Source organism: Mirounga angustirostris, unplaced genomic scaffold, assembly GCF_029215605.1.
Source record: "Mirounga angustirostris isolate CCGP_5_RB_7025 unplaced genomic scaffold, mMirAng1.0.hap1 SCAF_12, whole genome shotgun sequence".
NCBI lineage: Eukaryota > Metazoa > Chordata > Mammalia > Carnivora > Phocidae > Mirounga > Mirounga angustirostris.
Window position 1 is genome coordinate 48,013,458 of NW_026991720.1, and position 16,934 is coordinate 48,030,391.

The following is a 16,934-nucleotide window of genomic DNA, read 5'->3' on the forward strand; positions in this document are numbered from 1 at the left end:
AGAAATGTCTCAAGACTTGGAAAAATTTTAGGGGCACCTAGCTGGCTCAGTTGGAAGAACATGTGACTTTTGATTTTGGGGTTGTGAGTTTGAGCCCCACATTGGGTATAGAGATAACAACAACAACAAAAAGACTTGAAAAATTATTAAAAGTTAACCACACAATAGACCACAAAGCAAGTCTTCAACACCGAAGCATCTATATCTTATAGATTGCATTCTCTAACCACAATGCAATTTAATTAGATATCAATAGCAAAAAAAATAAAAAACCTTCTATACATTTGAAATTTAAAATCACATTTCTAAAGAATTCATATTCTTTAGTCAAAGAAGTCATATAAGAAAAAATATTTAGAACTCAAAATATATATATGTTAAGTGGGGATGCAGCTAACAGAACTTTTAGGAAAAAGTAAATGCAAATTTTGAATGGAATTTGAAAGTATATTATAAGGAAGCAAGCTGAGTATAAGAAAAAGCTTCTAGGGGTGCCTGGGTGGCTTAGTTGGTTAAGCATCTGCCTTCAGCTCAGGTCAGGATCCCAGAGTCCTGGGATCTAGCCCCGCATGGGGCTCCCTGCTCAACAGGGAGCCTGCTTCTCCCTCTCCCTTGGCTGCTCCCCCTGCTTGTGCTCTCTCTGTCAAATAAATAAATAAAATCTTTAAAAAAAAAAAAAAAGCTTCTAAAAATTAAAATTTCCTAAATAAAAATGAAATATATATTGAAGGATAAAATGAACTCAACAGCAACAAAAAACAAATAATCCAATTAAAAAATGGGTAAAGGACTTGAGTAGACACTTCTCCAAGGAAGGTGTACAAATAGCCAATAAAACAAAAAATGGGGTAACTGGGTGGCTTAGTTGGTTAAGCATCTGACTTTGGCTCAGGTCATAATCTCAGTGTCATGGGATCAAGCCCCATGTTGGCCTCCATGCTCAGTGGGGAGTCCGTTTTTCCCTCTCCTTCTGCCCCACCCCTGCTGGTGCATGCATGCTCTCTCTCTTTCTCTCTCAAATAAAATCTTAAAAAGAAAAAAAAGAAAAGATGCTCAATATCACTAATCATTACGGAGGTGCAAATCAAAACCACAATGAGATACCACTTCACACTCATTAGACTCTAGGTTATTATGGAAAAACAACAACGACAAGTATTAGTGAGGATGTAATTGGAACCCTTGTGCATTGCTCATGGGAAGTAAAATGGTACACCCTCTGTGGAAAATGGTATGGTAGTTAATCAAAAAATTAAAGTATTACCATATGATCTAGCAATTTTACTTCTGGGTATATACCCAAAAGAATTGAAAACAGGAACTTGAAAAGTTATTTGTACACCAGTGTTGATAGCAGTTTTCACAGTGATCAGAAAGTAGAGACAACTCAAGTGTCCATTGATGGATGAATGAATAAACAAAATGTGGTAGGTACATACAATAAAACGTTATTCAGCCTCAAAATGGAATGGAATTCTGATACATGCTCTAACATGGATGAACCTTGAAGATGTTATGCTAAGTGAAATAAGTTAGACATAAAAGGACAAATATTGTATGATTTCTTTCCCCTACCCCCTTCCCTCTGTCAATCATCAGTCTGTTCTCTGTATTTATAGGTCTCATTCTGCTTTTTGTTTATTCATTTTTGTTTTTTAGTTCCCACGTATGAGTGAAATCATATGGTATTTGTCTTTCTCTGTCTGACATATTTCACTTAACATAATACTCTTTTTTTCTTAAAAGATTGTATCCATTTATTTGAGAGTGAGCATCAGAGAGAGGGGGGGAGAGAGAGAGGAAGAAGCAGGCTTCTGGATGAGCAGGACCTTGGGATGAGGACCTGAGCTGAAGGCAGTTGCTTAATGGACTGAGCCACCCAGGCACCCCTAGCATAATACTCTTTAGGTCAGTCCATGTTGTCGCAGATGGCAAGATCTGAACCTTTTTATGGTGTCATAATATTCCATTTATATATATATATATATATATATATATATACACACACCACATCTTCCTTATCCATTTTATCTATCAGTGGATACTTAGATTGCTTCTCTGTCTTGGCTATTGTAAATAATGCTGTAATAAACATAGGGGTGTCTATATCTTTTTGAATGAGTGTTTATGTTTTCTTCGGGTAAATACCCAGTAGTGGAATTACTGGATCATATGGTATTTCTTTTTTAAATTTTTTGAGGAACCTCCATACGTTTTCCACAGGGGCTGCACCAATTTATATTCCCACCAGCAGTGCATGAGGGTTCCTTTTTCTCCACATCCTCACCAACACTTATTTCTTATCTTTTTTATTATAGCCATTCTGACAAGTGTAAGGTGATATCTCATTGTGGTTCTGATTTGCTTTTCCCTGGTGATTAGTGACGTTGAGCATCTTTTTATGTGTCTGTTGGCCATCTGTATGTCGTCTTTGGGAAAATGTCTATTCAGGTCCTCTGCCTATTTTTAAATTGGAGTATTTTTGTGTGTGTGTGTGTTGAGTTGTGGAAGTTCTTTATGTATTCTGGATATAGTATTTTCTAAATCATATTGTACAGGTTTCTCTGATTTTCCTTACCTTCTGTTTTCATTAACAAATCATGGAAAAAATTTTAATAAAATTTTTAAAAACTTTAAATTTTTTAATAAAATGGTGTTCATTATTTTCTACATTATAAGACCTCCTCTACTTCTCTTGTTGCTGGAAATTTACTATCAATTTATTAGATGGTTATTATGCAAAGAGCTCAGGGTCTAGGGGAAACAAATAGAGAGTGATGCGATCAAATAAAATGTGTGTGGAGGATGCACAGACAGGCTTACTGAGTACTTATGGGTGGGGGTTGGAAATGACACTTGAGCTGAACTTTTGAAGAGTAAGTGGATTTTTGCTAGCTAAGCAGAGTCTGAGATGGATGCTGGAGTTGGGAGTGAGTGTGGGTATAGCATACCAGGAAGAGACAGCATGAGTGTAGGAAGGCAAGAAAGAGGAAGTTCATCTTTTGTACATGGGGGAAAAGAAGGAATCATCTTGTTTGGCTAGAATGCCAGGTGGTGGGGTCAGGGGCTGAGAAATTAATCTGGAAAGGTGAGCTGAGATCAAGCTTGGAAGAACCTCGCATGCCGTGCTGAAAAACTTGTAATCTTGAGGTAAGTTAGACATGTTGAAAGATTTCAACTAGACAGATAAGATGAATGGTTCTCATGGCATTGGTGACAGTTGGGTTCAGGGGAGACTGTACAGGCAGGGGAAGACCAACTAAGGTGTTGGAATATTTTAGGTGAAAGATGAACAGAGCCACAACTAGAGCCAGTAGCTGGGAATGGAAAGAAAAGAAAAATGGGAGAAAAATATGTTTTGTTAAGATGATAGAGTAAATTCATGTTTCGATGTACCTGTTCTGTTCAAAGTATATGAAAATCATAGAAACTAGTAATAGAATATACAAGAAAATAAGTAGGACACAGTTGTGCTCCAAGATAAGATACATGTCTCCATGGACCAAAAACAGAGTGGAAATATAGTGTATTGAGTGACACAAAAGCCATCAGCTAGCTAAGCTCTGGGTCCAGAACTGGTCAGTAGTGGCTGGGAGTTCTGTTCCTGGGCAAAGAGTACTCCATGTGAGTAATGGGGACTGGTCCCAGGCACACAGCTGGCAGACCATGAAGCTCAAATCCCCCACTGACCATTGCCTAGGGTTATAGTTTTTAGCAAGCTTTGAACCTAGGACATGGAAAGACATTACAACAGTAAGACCAGGCACTGAACCAAGCCATCTGCTGGCTCCATGACAGGATCTGTGATTTCCCTAATATCCCTAAAGAGCAGGCACCCCAACCCCCAGCCAGTGTGAGAACTGGTCCAGGAAGCCAAAAGAGACAACTGTAAAATCGTAGACAGGGAGACGTGAGCACAGATGGCCAGGGCAAGGGGTGGGGAGTAAACAAAAAGTTTTCCATTCACAATGAGCCTGCAAACTAAAATTCTACATACATAAAAAAGACGATAGTCAACAAAATAACTGTACCTAAGGAATTATTAAATGATGTACTTTAGTAAGAAGAAAAAATCAATCTAAGGAGAAAGTTAGAGAATATAAGGAACAATCATGAGCACAAAAAGATTTTTTGGAGTCAAATTATTAACTTTATTGACTATTTTAAAAACCTGTTTTTGTGTGTGTTTTTAAAAAAAAGGTAAAACTAAAACACTGGACAGTAAGATTTACTGTGTTTGGGGGAGTAGCGTGATGTCCCCTGGCTTAATGCATACTAAGGTTCACATCATGTTTAAGAGAAAATAGAAATCCTCAAAAACTTCTGATGGTATTAGAAAAATTTATAGTTAGTTATATATGTTTAAAGTTTTAAAGGATTATCATTTAGAAGAATAGAAAAGTGATTGGTAGCTTGCAAAGCCCACAGGAAAATAAAAAGGAACTTAGAAGACTTTTATCAATACAACAAAAGGCAAGAGAGGAGGGAAAAAAATTTTCAAGGAAAAATGAAAGTAAATACAAAAAAGTGCTAGAAATATGTCTAATCACAATAAATGTAAGCAAATTAAATTCACTTTTCATGAAATTATAATTTAAAAATCCAGCTACCTACTCTTTATGAGATAAGCCCAAGCATCTTTAAAAAGGAAAAGCTATGTCAAAATGGAAAGACAATAACCCACTGAGAAAGTATTAACCGAAAGAGAAATTTCAGACCAGAATCAACAGAAATTAGTAGCTGGATATAGAAAGGTAGGAAGAAGTCAAATGACTCTAAGGTAGCATTTCCTGGAGCATAGCCCCACAGAAAACTAATTCTGAGGATGTTCCTTACAAAAAGGAATTTCGTGATCAAATAAATTTGAGAAATGGTGCATTTTCCTATCCCTCTCTTGGAAATATTCAAGGTGCATATTGCATATTTAAGTAAGTCCTTAAATTCTTAGACATTTAACTTTGTTTAGCCAGGTATATGTATTTTACCACAAAATCTTTAATCAAGTTGAGGAACTTTTGGATGGGGATTTGGAAATGACTAGGAAAGCTCTCAAATGGAAAGAAGAGCTTCAGGAACCAAGAACTGAGCACTTGGTGCAGCTAAAAACACTCTCCTTTTTTCTGTCTTTATTATTTGCTTGTTTCTGCTATGCTTTGCATGTCAACCTCATTATATTACTGCACACACTCTTCGTGTGAGCCCTCAGGAGCCATAGCTTGGCAACCCAGGGCAGAACTCTCGGTTTTGTTGGATTTGCTTGGCCCCATGGACTAGTTACTGTTGCCCTAAGGATGGGATGCCCTTATTGTCCATGAGTACAGCCCTTTGGCCAGAGGGGCAGGATTTGTTAAGAGAAGGAGGATGGGAAAACTTATTGGCTGGAAACAAAACATGGCCACACATCACTGTAAATATCCATTAATATCTTGTGGCAGTCATATTCTGGGGAACTGACCTTGAGAAATGCTGCCATGGGATTTCTAGTGCTTGCGAATCATAGTAGTTGTCTTAACTGAGAGAGGACACATGAGAGGAAGAACCAGTTTGGGTTCTGCATGAGGAGAGAATGGGAAGACAAAAGTTGTTTGAACATGTGGAGCTCATTAGATTGGAAATATTTTGTTTGTTTTGTTTTAGGTTGGAAGATTTTTGAGCCTAGAGGCTATTAAAATACCATCCTGCCTTGAAGTTGCCTGGCACAGTGCTGTGTACGATAGTAGGAGTTCAGTAAAGTTGAATGGATATATGAATTAGCTGCGATAAATTGATCGATTTCACAAATTAGTAGAATTGGAGATGAGGCTTATTTTATAGGTGAGGGTGCTGAGGTGCCAAGCGGCTGATTTGCACAAAATAATACTGTTAGTGTCAGACCTGGAGCTTGAGCTGAGGTCTGCTGTTACCTTCCCCACTGCTGCCTACTCGCCACATGCCAGACTCGGTCTTCTTACCGTCTTCTAATTGCCTGCTTCGGGTAAATCCTTTTTCTGATTTGCTTCTGCACAGGGGCTACCATTTTGTAGTTGGTCTGCCTTGAATGGTATGAATCTACAGTTCATGCAAAGGCACCACCATTTCTCATGCCTATAGGGAAAAAGGAAATTAAATAACCGTAGCCTCTTGGCCTAAATCTGGCTTCACAATTAGGCAAAGCAGCAGCCCTCACTTTGCTCCCAGTTATTATCTTGGGATTGATTATTGCCTTCTCTTAGATCTTGGAGCCATTTCACTTCACTTTACATCCTCTCATATTTTATATCCCCACCCATCAGCCCCGCCATGCCAAGACTCTAGGTGGCATCTCATTTTTATGAATGTTGGCAGGTATATATCTGTGGCACATATAACATGGTGGGATTTTTTTTCTCCCTACTACCATGTTTGTGGCTTAAGTTCAAATACCAGTTCCTATGGATTTATAATCGTTTGCTTCTTTCTTTAGCGCAAGCTTTTGGTTTAACCAATTCTTGATTGTACGTCTTGTGCTTTGGTCAGTCTCTTGCTTTTTTCAACTTAACTCCTAGATGACCTCTCCGCATAACTTGTGCATATTGTCTTTGGGGAAGCCACCTGGCCTAGTGAAGTTAGGATACTACTGGGAATCAGAGGATCTTAGTTTGACCCATTTGCCTCAACTGTGTACATTTGCTTATTTTCTATTAATTGTTATTTTTTAAATGGAGATTAACAGACTAGTAGGGCTTTCCTCAATTTTCTCTAGATAACTACATTTAGGGCTCATAAAAATCATTATATTAAACGTTACCAGCATGTTAAAAGTTAATAGCATCTCACTGAAATACTCTGGTGTTTTAGTGTGTGAGAATCAGAATACCGCCAATAAAAAGAAAGTTTTTCTGGTTTTCTTTTTAAATTTATTTTATTTTTAATTGTAAAATACACATAACATAAAAGTTATCATCTTAACCATTTCTGAGTATACAGTTCAGTTCAGTAGAATTTACTACATTCAGGGGCGCCTGGGTGGCTCAGTAGTTGAGCATCTGCCTTCGGCTCAGGTCATGATCCCAAGGTCCTGGGATTGAGTCCCGCGTCGGGCTCCCTGCTTGGCGGGAAGCCTGCTTCTCCCTCTCCCACTCCCCCTGCTTGTGCTCCCTCTCTCACTGTGTCTCTCTCTGTCAAATAAATAAATAAAATATTTAAAAAAAAAAAAAAAGAATTTACTACATTCACATTTTTGTGCACCCATCACCACCATCTATCTCCAGAACTCTTTTTATCTTGCAAAACTGAAATTATATGCTCATTAAACAGCAACCCCTGGGGGGAGTCACCATTTTACTTTGTCTTTATGTGAATTTGACTATCTGGGTACCTCATATAAGTGTAATCTTGACAATGTATTTGTCATTTTGTGACTGGCTTATGTGACTTAGCATGATGTCCTCAAGGTTCATCCATGTTTAGCCTGTGTTAGAATTTCTTTCCTTTTTAAGGCTGAATAATATTCCATTGTGTGTATGTATCACATTTTGTTTATCCATTCATACATTGATGGACATTTGGGTTGTTTCTACCTCTTGGCTATTGTGAATAATGCCACTATGAAAATTGGTGTACAAATATCTCCTCAAGACCCTGCTTTCAGTTCTCTAGGGTATATATCCAGAAACGGAATTGCTGGATCATATGGTGATTCTATTTTTACTTTTTTGAGGAACTACCATACTGTTTTCCATAGTGGCTGTATCATTTTATATTCCCACCAATAGAGTGCACGAGCATTCTAATATCTCACATTCTTGCCACTACTTGTTGTATCTGTTTTGCTTTCCAGTAGCCATCCTAATGGGTATGAGGCTTTGTTTGGTATTCTTACAGAATAAATTCTGATTCATATATATTGAGCCAGAGTCTAGACTTGGAATGACAAGTTAATTGTTGTCTTTGTATTTGACATACTGACCAAGTTACAACTATTGGCTATGCACGTAGTCAGGAGGTAGGGTGTATTAAAGGGTAAGGAGGGAAGGCTATCTATGAGATGGTGATGTATGTGGCTTATTCTTTATTTTCAATAAAAGGGGCAAGAAATACTGCTTTTTGGTATGATTCATTTTCATGAAGCCAGATGAAGAGTTCTCCCCACTTACATTGTCAACATTCAGTAGTTGCCTTTATCACATATTTGGTCTCACAACACTTTGTGAAAGTTTTATTACACAGGTTTTAGTACTTGAAGTTGACCACAAATACAATGATTTTCTATTACTTCCTATAGGAGTGTTTTTCTACTCAATAAGGAAATAGTGTGATCCAAACCCTGTGTAAACAGCATGTCCTGGATCCTCATGCAAATCTGGTTACTCTTCCTTAATGTTATGTTGTGCAGCATCAGAAATGGTTGCAGAACAATATGTAATAGCTGAGGGCTAGAAGGAATGAGAGTGGACTGAGTCCAGCTTCCATTTAGAAGCACCACTTCTTCAACTATGCCCACTCCAAAATTCAAGAGTCTAGATTCTCAAAGGGATTCCTGAGTGGTTTCCAGAGATGATAATTCCTCGTTAGCTGAGTATAGCTTTTTAGCACAGCCTTCTCTTTAGTTTCTTGCTGTCCTCAGTTTACTTTCGTTTGCTGTGAGGTTATCATCTTGCCTTTTCTTACTCCTTCTTACTCTCTACCCTCCCTTCTCTGTCAGCCGTCACTTCTTTTTACCTACTCCCAAAGTTGTAAAGAATGTATGTGAACAATCAATTCTCTGTAAAATAGAAGGCAGGTGATCATCGCACTTGTTTTTCTTCTCAAGCAGACTGGAGGGGGGAAGCCCTAGAGTGGTGTGGAATATGGCAGGAATTGGATTACTCAAAATCTGGTTGTTGGCCTTGTTTTACTTTGTGATTGTTAATGCTGAATGCAAGGAATGTATAGAAGATATCAGATTCCTATCACAGAAAAATGTTGCAAATTATGCAGCTCCTAAAGAAAGTAAAATAGAAATTAGAAAAGTCTAATAAAGTTGCAAGATATTTAATGAAAGATTTTTTAACTTGGCTTTTAGAAATTAATTTTAAAGCTGAAAGATACATTGTCTACAAGGTGGAGTTTTTAAAATCACAGTCTCCAAAGGCATTAAATTAACTTTCTCCTTGGACTCCAGACATTAAGCTATCACAAGCTGAGACTTTCATTGCAATCCAACACTGTGCACCATCTTCATCTGGGGTGAATGTCAGGGAATTGGTTTTTAAAGTGATTTTCAAAATGAAAGCAAACCATTTTGTTTTCTGATTTACCGTACCCTTTAAAAACCCCACTCTGTTTCTGTCTGATGGCTTCCATACTGCACTCACTGGTCCTTCTCAAGCCCGCCCAGCTCCATGTGGAACGTTCTGTTGCTCTTTCAGCATAAGCAGGTCTATTGTGATATTTATCTGAATTCAAACAAGGCTAATTAAAAGAGCTGCTGACAGTTGTTGTGATCTGACTTTGACTGCAGCTTGATGGTCATTATGGGTAAATAATGAACCAGGTCTGCAAATGTAGCAGCTGCCAACTTGGGATAGAAGAACGGCTATTGCTTCCAATTTAAGGATCTATCGACCGCTTCCCTTCTCCCTGCAGATCTTCTGCAGAAAACTAATGTTTTCTGCTGCTGTGTATTGTGGTTTCAGCTGTTTCAGATATAGCCTATAATTTCCTTCTTTAATATTTAACTTAGGACATTATTAGCTTTCAGAGTTAACTTTTCTATTTTGAAGAAGTTCAGCTTTGTCCTTATGCATGCTATAACTAGCTAACCAGCTGTAGTATATTTATGTGTTTCATTTATATTAGGCAGGAAACAGCTAGTCGTAGAAGAACAAGGTATAGCTTTATGAAGATGTTTCAGAATCCTGTGTAGATGTTCTGTTTTCGGTTTTTGTTTTTAAGAGATAGATGCCTGTCCCTTGCTTTTGTTTTCTTGAAGATAAGACACCTGCTGCCAAACCTGTTTCCGGTTTTGGTCACCTCATCAGTGACTTCTGAAATATTTTGATGCAAAAGCTCTATCAGTGCAGAGGAACTTCCGTGACTTTCATTAAAATGCAATATTGCATATATTGTCACTCCATCATGAGCTTTTCCTTGTCCTATTAGCAAGTAGGGACAGGTGCATTAAAGGTAAGAGAAAAGGCAAATTGCATTCCTAGATTAATATACTTTTCCTGCAGATTTCCCACACTTACAAAATATAGCTTCTGGATTTAAAAGTCACATTCTAGAATTTAACACCAGCGAGTACTTAACAACACATCCCTAGCATTTGTTCACCTGCCATGGAAAAGGCTATTTGCATTATGTAAAGCACGAGGGTACAGTGGTGCTTTGTGCATAATGCAGCAGAGTTTCGAGATCTTGCTGGGAGGAAATGATCCCAAACATGCCCTGAAAGACAAGTCTTACTTTGAAAAATAATGATGAAAAATTGCTTATTTCTCCCATGTATTTGTGTCTGTGTTTATTTCAGGAAAAACTAAGTAAATTTTGTTTATCTGACTCTAGAATAGTGTTGAGAGTGTTTTTGCTTTTCTGTTTCTAGCACGAATAATGCCAGAAATAGTGTTAACAAGGGGTTATGTTATGCTGGCTTATGTTAAACCAGATCACCCCCTAACATGTGCAGAGCCATTCATCTGTGTCACCAAAACCCAAGAGAACATCTGACATGGACTCTGAAACAGAAACAGTGATCACTTACAAATCAAACATGGCACGCTCTAAACTGATTGTGCATGGCAATCTTTTCTAGAAAGGACAACTAATTGAACATGATAAAGTGTAAAGTTAATTAACACCCTTAAATTTGTTGATTACTTTCACGGGATTATATTGTTCGATGAGTAGCAGCTTTCTATCCCAGCTGTCGCCTTTTTCAGCGAATGTCGCTGATAAACAATAGAGACACCATAACAAGTCGTAAATGGTCCCTGTGACAGCAGCCCCTTGTGAGGCTGCATCTGTAGAAAATGATTAGAACAATTGCATTTTAAAGACGGCTCACATTGCAGCCCAAGTCCCATTGGTCCTCTTCTTGATCTCTTTTGATGGCAGACTGGTTAAAACATTTAAGTTCTTTTGAGTAAATTAAGTGATTTACTACGTTTTGCTATATATCAATGAGAGTGCTTTGGTGGCAAGATTTTTTACAGTATCAAAAACAAATATAATTTGTACTTTTTAGATTTCAATCTCTTTCCTCTCTGGATTTGAAGGCCTCTTTCTGATAGTCCTAGAATTGAAAATGATCTCCTTATTTGTGACTTGTAAATGGTTATTCTAAATTATTGGCACTTGCATAATGGATTTTCTGTCATAACCCTTGGTTCAGCTTCTCAGTAGGACTAAGTTCCGAATTTCAGTTCTTTGCTGCTCTTAGGCCATAGACCTTGACATATTCAGGCTGAGTATAACTTGTTGTTATATTTAATTTTATTTTAATATTAAAAAAAATTTGTAACATTTATGTGATAACCGTGTAAAATACCTTTCCAAAGTATTCTTTCATTTGAGCTTCAGAGTATGCATGGCAAGTGATTTTATCACTATCTTCAGAGGGAGGAACCAAGATTGAAAGGTGTTACAATAACTTGTCCAAGTGGGGTGACCTTGAATTGTGACCTCACTCCAAGTCTCTTAACTCAGATTACATGTTCTTCATTTTTTGTGTCTTCATAGTAATGTCTCCATACATGTGCACTTATACTTATGCATGTTTATGCAGCGGTAAGTGAACATGCCATTACCGCATATGGAGAATCATCCTACTCCAAAGTTGAGCTTTTTTGATAAGCTAGAAAACATTGTCTTACTTAGTCTTAATTAGTATTCTTGGTTACTTTAGTAACCGTTGATTTCTTCTTTGCTCACCTCCTAAAAAGACAATGAACATTTATCACACACATGTTATATGCTGGGTGCTGAGATTCAAACAGCTCTTGCCCATAAGGATCCTTACGAGACACACCAGAAAAATCATTGATTACAAGAGTAGTGTAAGTGCATTATTACAGATACCACTAGAAATGTTATAAAAATAGAGAAAGGGGATTATGGTCATGAATTGCTTCTTAGAGTTGACATGAGTCGAGTGTTGGAAGATAATCAGGAGTTAGCCAGGCAAAGGAAAGCAAGGGAATTTCATACAAGGGAGTTGCCCAAGAAAGGCATGGATACATGGTTTTTGTTGCAGGGAGTGGATGAGAAAACCAGAGAAGTGGTTAGAGCCCATTGACAAGAAAAGTAAAACTTAAAAAGTCAGAAACCATTTTAGGAGAAAAAAAAGAAAGTTCATTGTTTCCTACAACTCAAGACCAAAGGGAAGATACAGTGAGTTATGTAGTTCTTATTTTTGGTGAACATAAACATACAAGTACTTCAGAAAGAATAACTTTTACTTAATAGAAAACAATAGTGTGGGGCGCCTGGGTGGCTCAGTTGGTTAAGCGTCCGACTCTTGATCTTGGCTCAGGTCATGATCTCAGGGTTGTGAGATCGAGCCCTGCATCAGGCTCCCCACTGGACATGGAGCCTGCTTGGGATTCTCTCTCTCCCTCTACCCCTACCCCCTGCTTGAGCATGCTCCATGAGAGAGAGCGTGCTCTCTCTCTAAAAAAAAAGAAAAAGAAAACAATAGTGAGACGCTATATAGAAATGCTGAGTAATAGTGAATAATGAATGCTTCAGCTGCTGGTTATGTTCATGTCGACACATAACTTGAAACTTAAGTCTGTTTTGGTTCTTATAACAAATAAAACTGCCAAAGATTGGGACACAGATAAAATATTAGACTGAGATGATCACTGTTAATATTGACCTCTATTGCAGGTGGGCTGAATTAGAAAAAGATATAAAACAAGAATTGAATTACCTTGAAAAAATTACTACTGCTTTTGATATAAAAATATGAACATTGTCTTATTTCATTTACCATCTCCTGCATAGAGTTCCAAATGAGAATTTTTTAAACCATGTAACTCAAGGAAGAACTCCATTTTCCTTGAGGCTGCTTTATTCCTCTCCCAAATAGTGTTTGCCAGGACTTCTAAGATACTCAGACCCATATTTGAAATTCATTGTGAAATCTTTTGGTTTCATTTTTGTATTTGTTCTTAATTCTGATTCTCAGTTTTCTGTTTTTGTCTAAAAAGCAAACTTAAGTCTGTTGTGAAGAGGGATAGGGTTTTATGTGTATTTAGATAACAGGCAGAACTCAGTGTCCATATATAAAACATAGAAAATTATTTGCTCAGCTCATGTTGTTTTAAACTGCTCTGAACACGATCTACAAATAGATTCAGAATACCTATACTCTTTTTTTTACATTTTATTTATTTTTTTTTAAGAAAGGGGAGGTAAACTTTTTCTTTTCTTTTAGATTTTATTTATTTATTCGAGACAGCATAAGTGGGGAGGAGGAGCAGAGGGAGAGGGAGAAGCGGGCTGTCCACTGAGCAGGGAGCCTGAGACAGTGCTCAATCCCAGGACCGTGAGATCACGACTTGAGCTAAAGGCAGACGCTCAACCGACTGAGCCACCCAGGCGCCCCCAGAATAACTATATTCTTATTAAAGTTTTCAAAGCCTACCCACAGTTGATGGCAAGACCATTACTCTTTGAGAACAATTTGTTTCCTTTTTCACCCTTTCTCTTTCTGAGAACTCATTAGTCTTTCAATGACGGAGGTCAAAAAAATGGAAAGAAAGAGGGAATCAGGATTTGGTGGCAATTGTCCTCATCCATGACACTTGGTACATGATGCTGCCTTTTGGCATTTACTTCTGAGTATATGTCTCTTTTCCCTAACTGTATTTTATAGTTTTTGAGGGCAAAGACTGTGTTTTATACCTACCATGACCTTACATTTTGGACTTTCTGGAATAGTTGTATTTCAAATATTCTCCCAAGCACAAGGATGGAGCAAATTGTTAAAGGCACTGAACAGATAATTGCTGATGATATTTTTCTTCTTTGAACCTCCAGATGACTATATGCAGACCTCTCCTGTAGTATGCATCTGTCTTTTACTATTTATAATTGTTTACCTTCTCTCTTCTCCATATACATGTACACACTCACCTCCACCACCACAAACACTAGGTTTCAAACTCCTTGAGGACAAGGACTATTTCTTCTTCCTTCCCAGGGTTAAGAACCACTGACAGATGGCTCTCCAGTGGTCAGATTTTTTATGTCCACCATAAATAGGAGTGGAAGGAAAGAAAGAAGGAGGACAGTTTAGGTAATGGAGGCTTCCTGTGATACCTTTGAGAGAGAGAAAAATAGAGAGAGGCTGACTTTGAGACTTGGATTAGATTTAAAGTGTTTCTCCCCTCTAAGGTTGATTGAAATTGAAGCAGACTCCAGAAGTGTTAGGTGGATATCCCCTTAAAAACAGTGTAGTCTAGCCACCTGTTTTGAATGGACTGGGCATTTGCCTTTTCATTTGTACAAATGAGTTCAGTTTTTCTGATTCTGCGGTCATGGGAGAGAAGCACCAGAGTTGTAAATGCTGTAATACAGTTAAGTACAGGATATATTTTGATTTTGTTTATACAGTTACTAAAATATAAGGTTAAACTACTTGCCCCAATATTCTAGCAACTGCACAAGTATGTAGTCTGTTTTCCTGTTTTGGGAAGTAGACTTGAATTAAAGTGGCATGGCAATATAATAAATGTATTGTTTATGATTGATAGACATCAAAATCTGTACAGTGTCTTCTGAAATCCATAGAATGTCTTACATAACTTTAGAGTTCCACCTTCCTAGATAGTATTTCCTAAGCTCAAAATGGTTACATATATTGTAGGATTACTTAGGTCTTAATTTTGCCTTTGCAATGGGACCAGGCTTCATAGTGTCACACATTTAGAGGAGTATGTATGGAAAGACAGGATTTAGTCCCAAGGAATGCCAAACCTTTAGAATTACCCAGTTTAGTCAGATCCTGACATTGGAGTGTGGGTTATGAAAAAGTCCTAATAATGATGCCACCACATTAAGAGAAAGAGAGTGGAAATACCACAGACTTCTGAATTAAAAGATGAGTTATTCTTTCTTTGTGGTCTTTCTTGCTTAAGTAACTTACTTCTTCTTTTTGAAATATGTGTTTGAACAAGTGAGAAAGTACACCTGTCAAAAGATTAACCAGCTGAGAACCATTGTCAGCATTAATTTTCCTTTAATAAATGACTCTGTGAAGCTATTTAGCAATCTGTAATCTAGATACAAAGCTATTGACCTGTGATGGATAGTGCTGGATTTGTTTGTAAGCTTTGACTTAAATCGTCTACTTAATTTTCCTAGGTCAGATCAACAGGATTAGGAGTAAGGATGGTTATGTGGTTTGAATAAAAATGGCTGTAGAAATTGAGCAAATAATTGTAAAATAGTAATGATAATCTACCATCTTAGTGAATTAGAAACTAACAAAAATGACAGTCACTTAAACTTCAACATTACCAGAATGTTCAAAGGACACAGATTGGCTAATTAAAAGCATTTGTTATAATTGGGTTGACCTCTTTTGCTTTTAATAATTAGTTAAAATAGCATGAACTGTAAAATGGAAAAGGCTACTTGACTTGGCAATAGCAAAATATTCACAATTTCAGTGAAATAGGGATCTCTTCACTTGGGCTTTTTATATATATAAACTATGTATTTCATTGAATAAATTAAATTAAAAAATAGGCCATTACTTGCAGTTGTCTGTTCTAATGGCCAGATTTGATACATAGCACAGATAATTACGATTTCTTTATTCCTAGCTGTACTATAAAATAAAGTATAAAGGCAAAAATTGTACTAATACAGTTCTTCCACATACTTCCCTGGTTTTGATCAACAAAACCTAACTTGAAAATTATGAATTAAAATTTCTCTAATATTAAAAATAATAATACTCTTGGTTTTATTTATAGTTAATAAAAATTTAGATGAATGAAGCTTCTCCTTTTTTAAAAAAAAGAAGAAGGAGGTAGCGGGAGGGGAAGAATGAAGCGGGGGAAATCGGAGGGGTAGATGAACCATGAGAGACGATGGACTCTGAAAAACAAACTGAGGGTTCTAGAGGGGAGGGGGGTGGGAGGATGGGTTAACCTGGTGGTGGGTATTGAGGAGGGCACATTCTGCATGGAGCACTGGGTGTTATGCACAAACAATGAATCATGGAACACTTCATCTAAAACTAATGATGTAATGTATGGGGATTAACATAAGAATAAAAAAAAGTTAAAAAAAAGGCGAAAATAAATAAATAAATAAAAAAGACAAGTCTAAGGCATGTTTTGTGTGCTAACCAATCATTTCAATCAATGAATATGCATCAGACCTTTGTTTAGAGCAATGAAGGAGTAGCCAAACCAAAGCTTATTTCTTCCTCCTGCTCATATCACTAGGAATGAATTGCCCAAAAAGTATATAGCAGGAGGGAAAAGAAAAATCAAATAATATTGGAAAGTGCCATCAGAATAATCAGTCTAAATAAGCAACTGTTTTCTTTACCTTAAAACGGACTCTGGCCATCTGAAATGCCTGCTTGTCTAGGGAGAAAGAGCCAGGTCCCTCTTTGTAGATCTCATCTACAGATAGTATGCGGTGAGTAAGCTAATGGGCCAGAGACCCCCAAATCCATACTCAGGCAGCAGACCCCTCTGGCTGTTCTCGTACTGGTCAGGGCACAAGTTACCTTTTTCATATACTTTCTATTACTGAATAGATTTCTTAGAATAATAGGTGCACATGAATAAAGTGCACATTTCAGATTCCCATATCTCTCATGCCATGATTGTACGAGATATTTGAGATGAATTGAGAATAAAAGTTTGAATCCGTATGTCCTTTTTGGCTTATGATTAAACTCCACAACACTTAATTTTTAAAATATTCTAGGAGAGGGGCACCTGGCTGGCTCAGTCTGTAAGCATGTG

General features: G+C 37.3%; 1 protein-coding gene across 1 annotated transcript in view; it reads left to right on the top strand.

Moving 5' to 3' along the window:
- HIBADH (3-hydroxyisobutyrate dehydrogenase) overlaps positions 1-16,934 on the top strand; it is a 105,407-nt gene that overhangs the window by 72,324 nt on the left and 16,149 nt on the right. The window lies entirely within an intron of this gene.